Source organism: Canis aureus, chromosome 27, assembly GCF_053574225.1.
Source record: "Canis aureus isolate CA01 chromosome 27, VMU_Caureus_v.1.0, whole genome shotgun sequence".
Lineage (NCBI taxonomy): Eukaryota > Metazoa > Chordata > Mammalia > Carnivora > Canidae > Canis > Canis aureus.
This window is the reverse complement of record NC_135637.1, coordinates 41316510-41322719: the sequence shown is the minus strand read 5'-3', so window position 1 is coordinate 41322719 and position 6210 is coordinate 41316510.

The window sequence follows — 6210 nt, the reverse complement described above, 5'->3', positions numbered from 1 at the left end:
ATAAGAGGGGAAACACCCAGTGTTTCCCTCAAAGCTGTAGCTAAAGCTTCATGCCCTTGAACGACCTCATTAGGCCCTCAACACAGAGCTGCAGGGAAGATGCAGATGATGCATGGCTACGGGCTCAATATGTCACGTTATGTGACTCACTCAGGGTAGCATTACCTCACCACCTTACAGTTCATAGGGATCCCTATGTCCTTGGTAGGGTGATCGTCTCTTCCACAATGACTTATTAGTAAATCAGAAAATGGAACCTAGAACTGTTCTCAGGGACTCGTAGATTGTTTCCCACAGAGGAAGAATATGGAGAACATGAGAAAGAAAAATAAAATAATTAGGGACGCCCGGGTGGCTCAGCCTGCCTTTGGCTCAGGGTGTGATCCTGGAGTTCTGAGATCGAGTCTTGCATCAGGCTCCCTGCATGGAGCCTGCTTCTCCCTGTGTTTGTCTTTGCCTCTCTCTCTCTCTTTGTGTTTCTCATGAATAAATAAATAAAATCTGAAGACAGAAAAAAAAAAAAAAAGAAAAGAAAAAGAAAATAGAATAAAATAAAAGACCAGTGGGAAGGAACTAGTGTGGAGTCTAGACACCCATGTAATTGGCCACTCTCAGGTTGGTCACTGAGCCCTTTTCTCAAACATAAACTGGCCTTGGTTTAGAGCAGGACGAGACTGTGACTTTGATACATGATTCAATATTACCCCTGATTCTGTATCTGGGATCTCACACACACTCTACGCTACTTCTTAAGATGATGGGAGCTATGCCAAACTCCTAATGAGCTGAACAAGCAAACAAACAGAGCCTGCACTGTTTTGTCACTGCAGAGTTGAAATCATTTTCAGTTTTACAGGGAAATTACAAAATGATTTTGTAAAAGTGTCTTTAACTTTTTCTAAAAATCTATTTTTATTTATTTGAGAGAGAGAGAGAATAGAGGAGGCAGGAGCTGGGGGGGGGAGGGAGAGACAATCCCTAGCAGACTCCCCTGCTGAGCATGGAGCCCGATGTGGGGTTGGATCTCACAACCCTGACATCATGGCCTGAGCTGAAATCAAGAGTCAGATGCTTAACCGACTGAGCCACCCAGGTGTCCCAAATGTCTTTAACTTTGAAAATAATCTATGTCGTCATCCAAAACTATGACCAAAACCACTCACAAAATGTATAAATCATTATTAAAAAAATATAAACGAATGGCAAAACAAACTGTTGAATTTGGGGGAGATATTGTATTCTTTGAGGCTAAGCCCTACCAAGTTCTACCGACCACAGGAACCTGAAAGTATCTCATGGTGGGATCAAGTGCGAAAGTTATAAAGAAAATTCACAAAATGAAGAGGACAGTAGTGTGCATATAATAGTCGCAATAATTAATTTGAATAGCAAAGGCATTCCAGAAACAACGAGGATTTTATGTGCTCCCGTGCTGTGGTAATGAGATAGCCCTCCAGCTCTGTGCTGGTGAGACACACCTAGACCACAGTGGTTAGCTGCGAGAACACTCGTAAAATACAGTCTGTCAGTTCAGCAGTTTCAACCAGAAAGGTGAAGAAACTCTAAATGTATATGAAATCATTAAAATAAGAAAAAACTTAGGCACTATCGTGGGGGCAGAAATGTGATAACTTTCTTTAGTAGAAAAAATGTAAGCATACTAGAGTTTAAGAGAAACACACAGGGAGCCTGCTTCTCCCTCTGCCTGTGTCTCTGCGTCTCTCTCTCTCTCTCTGTCTCTCATGAATAAATAAATAGATAAAAACTAAAAAAAAAAAAGAGAGAGAGAGAGAAAGAAACAAAATAAATACATATGAGTAATTGAGGCTATATTTTAGCAAAAACAATGCAAAACAAACAAACAAACAAAAAAAACCAAAAAAACCCACCCCACTTTCTACCACCAACTGTCCAGACATGGGAAGAGTTGGCCAAAATAGTAAGAAGCACAGAACCTGTAAGGTAGTCCAGGCATAAATCTACCTGTCACTTCTCAGGGATGCTGCGGCTGAATGCAAGCATTGAATGAGAAACTGTATTTGAGCAGGTGGCAAGGGGGTGGTTTGGGGGCTCAGTGGAGCCCCGAGTGTAACATAGTATTTAAAAAGACAAATTTGTCTCCATATAACATTTAGAATATTTTGCCTGAAAATCTTAATTTCTTGCATGTCGTAGTATATCTCTTGGTACTTGAATATCAGAAAATCTGGCAAAATTGAACTATGTTGTTTGCAGCAAGAAGAAATAAGAGCCAAGGAGTTACTGGCTCCTTTAGACAAATTTTCTTGTCTGCAGGTAACCACAGATAAAAGTGCTTTCTCCTCCGTACCCAGCCTTAACTACTAATTGCCATTTCCCCTGTTATTCGAGCTATTGTTATAGTTTCTCCTTCACCTTAATAACCCACATGGCTCTATAGGCATTCCGGTTTTCTATCTTTGGACTAGATAAAGTAAGATCCCTTCTGATCTGGAGTTTTTTGAATTCTTTAGTCTGATTTGATAGCAGAAACTGCCAGGACCCCAGCAGTTCATTTAAGCTGGTGTACATCTAGCAAAACGATCTCACATTACTAATGAAGAGTTAATCTAATAAGCAATACACCCAGGAGTACACAGGTAGTTAGTGACAGACCTTAAAATGGGGGCATTTTGACTCTTTTGATAAGTCACATCCTTCTGCAGTTAAGTTCCAAACAACCTAGACACTTTCTTTTTCATTAAGGATATGTCGTTTTAAATAAAATAGTCTGTTATCCCATAGGATAGCCTTTGAAAGGCACAAAACTGTCTAAGCCAGAAATTCTCCAGTGTCATTTGTGATCGTGTCATTCCAGGGATGAGTTAATAATACAAGAGTATGAAGAAGTCCAAGAAATCAAAACCATATTGGAACATATATTATTCAATTCTATTATTTAGAAGGGAAAAATATAAAGCCATGTACAATGCCTACTGAGTTCATCCTTCCTATCTGACAGAGAACTAAGGCTTCTCAGATTCAGTATCTATTTTAATCATCACAGACATACTATGAATTCGATAACTTTCTTATCCCTGTTCTGAAAATCAGAAAACAGAGACCAAGGAATATTCTGGTCACAGGTAAGTCAGAGCCAAGCAGTCTAATTCCAAAGCCAATGGACTACACCTGTGTGCAGTTTTATCACTGGACAACCCTTCTTCTCACTCACCTGTCTTTGATATCATCTACTGAGTGGAAGTTAAGTAAGGGGATTGCAAGTTGGTATATGCAGAGCTTGGATGTGATAACACCAATCATTGATTTCCACATCTTTGTGGAAAGTAAGTTAGGACCTGGTTACATGGCGGTCCCATCCTGTGGTGGCATTTCAGAATTATTTATCTGTGAGATGATCATCCTGATGTTAGAACTTACCTAGTTTGGCCCTTGGAAACTCACATAAAATCTGTCAGAAACATTTTTCCATTGCCTCCTAAGTGTTCAGAAAGGAATGGAGAGGACATTTGCTTCCAGCCGTGGTGGAGCACAGAGCACCTTCCTTGCCCTAGAGGCTCATAAGTTAATGAGAGCAACCAACCCACCCTACAGTGATGAAGCTAAAACTGAAGTAGTCAGTGCAGATTCAGAATAAGAGAAATATAGTATCATAAACCACGTCGTCCCAGACCTAACTGCTAGTTTATTTGACCTAAAATAGAAGAGTTATGGATGGATAAACTAAAGCAGTAAAAAAGAAAACTAATTACAGAAAAAAAATACTACCCGTGATGAGTGTTTCCAAAAGCCGTTAATTTCAACACATAAAAGCTGTGAATAAGCTTACGTGAGAAATTGAAGCTGGAACAAGGGCAGCCTCTGTGTGTGCCTGCCTGTGTGTATGTGCGTGTGCGGGGGTGGGGGTATGGTGTATGGGTCCTGTGAATCAGCTCAAACGAAACTTATTCAAACAAACCACACAATGCTATTGTCACCAGTAGGCAAAGACATCGAATAACAAAAAGAGAAAAAGGCATTTAAATAAGTCTTGACAGAAATGGTGAAAATAAATTCATCTAATTGTATTTAAAGGGACAATACCTTTGTGCCTTGTGGGACTGGAAAAATAATTGAAGGGAAATTATTCTCAGAGCAAGAGAGGCTTTAAAGTGTCATCACTAGGGCTGTGTTGGATGTCGCTAAGGCATCCTGGAGCACGGCTTCCGTTTTGGACACTGCTGGACAGAGACATTTTCCCCATTAACATCATTCCCCAATTCTTGTGGGTGTTGATTCAATCCATGGCTCTGCCCTGCCCAAAGTAGAAACCTACGCTCAGGAAATAGATCAAGACCTTATGGATTATAGATGATGTCAACTACATGGAGCAACCCGGTTTAAGAAGAAGAAGAAGAAGAAGAAGAAGAAGAAGAAGAAGAAGAAGAAGGAGAAGGAGAAGGAGAAGGAGAAAGAAGGAGGAGGAGGAGGAGGAGGAGGAGAGGAAAAAGCATGGAGAGTTCATTCTGCTATAGTTCTATTTACCTGATGGCTTGCAGGGTATTTGTTTGGCTCCTTCATTTGATTGGAAAAAAATACAAAACAAGAAGAAAGAACTCTTGATTTTCCCACATATCCTTACAGAGTTTTCTTAGTGTCCACCCTCCTGAAGCCAGTGAACTTTCTCTACTGAAATTTATGACCATATAAAAGTCTTACTGGCAGAGAGCGGTGTTTTAAACACAGACTCCAGGGCCACGGCTTGAATTACGGTTCCGCCAGTAGTTGACCTTTCAATACTGTAGTGTCCTCATCTACATATGGGCCAAAATAGGAGACCTCCCTTTGTCATGGGTCAATATGCACAGAACCTTAACCAAGGAACCAAACAGAGACTTGTGCTGTGCTAAACTAAGCTCAGCCCTATCAGCCCGACTGTTGGAGAAGGGGGCTCATTGGCAGGTGATGGCATGGCCCTTCTGACTTCCTTCCAGAAACTTACTGCCAGGTCAGCAGCAGGAAGAGTGCCAGCCACTTACGATCTCCATTAACTACAGGCGGCCCTGTCAACAATGGGATGCCAGCAAGGGAAGGGAACATTTCACACATATATCGATCACCTGCCTCTGGAATAGGATGCCTGCAAGCTAAGGATGAAGCTCCTCAGGACATGAGCCTGAGAATGAGCTCTGACCACTCCCCATCATCGTTTCTTAGACCTACCAGCCACGGACAAACGTCCATCCCTCAGTCATAAAACATCATTCGTCTCAGCATCGTCCTCTTAAAAATATATATTTTCTTAAATCAAGGTAATATCTTAAAACACACTTCAATGCATAAATTGCTATTAGCTTTCTTAGGGGTGTCAAAGGAAGAGGGAAGTTGTCAGTGTCCTTTTGCCCAGAAACTTAGTGGTTTCAATCCCGTGATTTTTATTTACTAACGAGATAAGAAGTTCTCTTCTGTTACAGATGTGATCATGAAACATTTCTGAGTCATAAAAATTCACCTTCAGTTTTCTATAAATTAGCTCGCTTGTGAAATGGAGGGACATCACTGTGTGTCTCTTATTCGTTTTTGTTCACATTACCCAGCTCTTCTGGATTTGATGTTTTTTTCTTTTTCTTTTTGTATTTTTTTATAAATTTATTTTTTATTGGTGTTCAATTTGCCAACATATAGAATAACACCCAGTGCTCATCCCATCAAGTGCCCACCTCAGTGCCCGTCACCCAGTCACCCCCACCCCCCGCCCACCTCCCCTTCCACCACCCCTAGTTCGTTTCCCAGAGTTAGGAGTCTCTCATGTTCTGTCTCCCTCCCTAATATTTCCCACTCATTTTTTCTCCTTTGCCCTTTATTCCCTTTCACTATTTTTTATATTCCCCAAATGAATGGGACCATATAATGTTTGTCCTGGATTTGATTTTGATGGAAGAGACTTTGATGGAAGAGACTAAAAATGCCGAACACTAATTATTTTTATATTACACTTTTCTAGCTCCAGCTAAGTTAATGAAGTAATCGCGAAAGATCACTCATTTCAAAACTTATATTCCAGAGAACACTACTTTTAGTGGTGAGAAAATATCTAGCTCTGCGAAAACCTGAACTGAGACTCTCTTTCTCTTTTTTTTTACCTCTTTCATGAGGTAAAAAGAGGAATATGACTGGATTTAGAAATCTGAATCCACTGCCTCATTGGCTCCCTTAGTATTTTTTGTTTTGTTTTGTATTTTTTTAAGATTT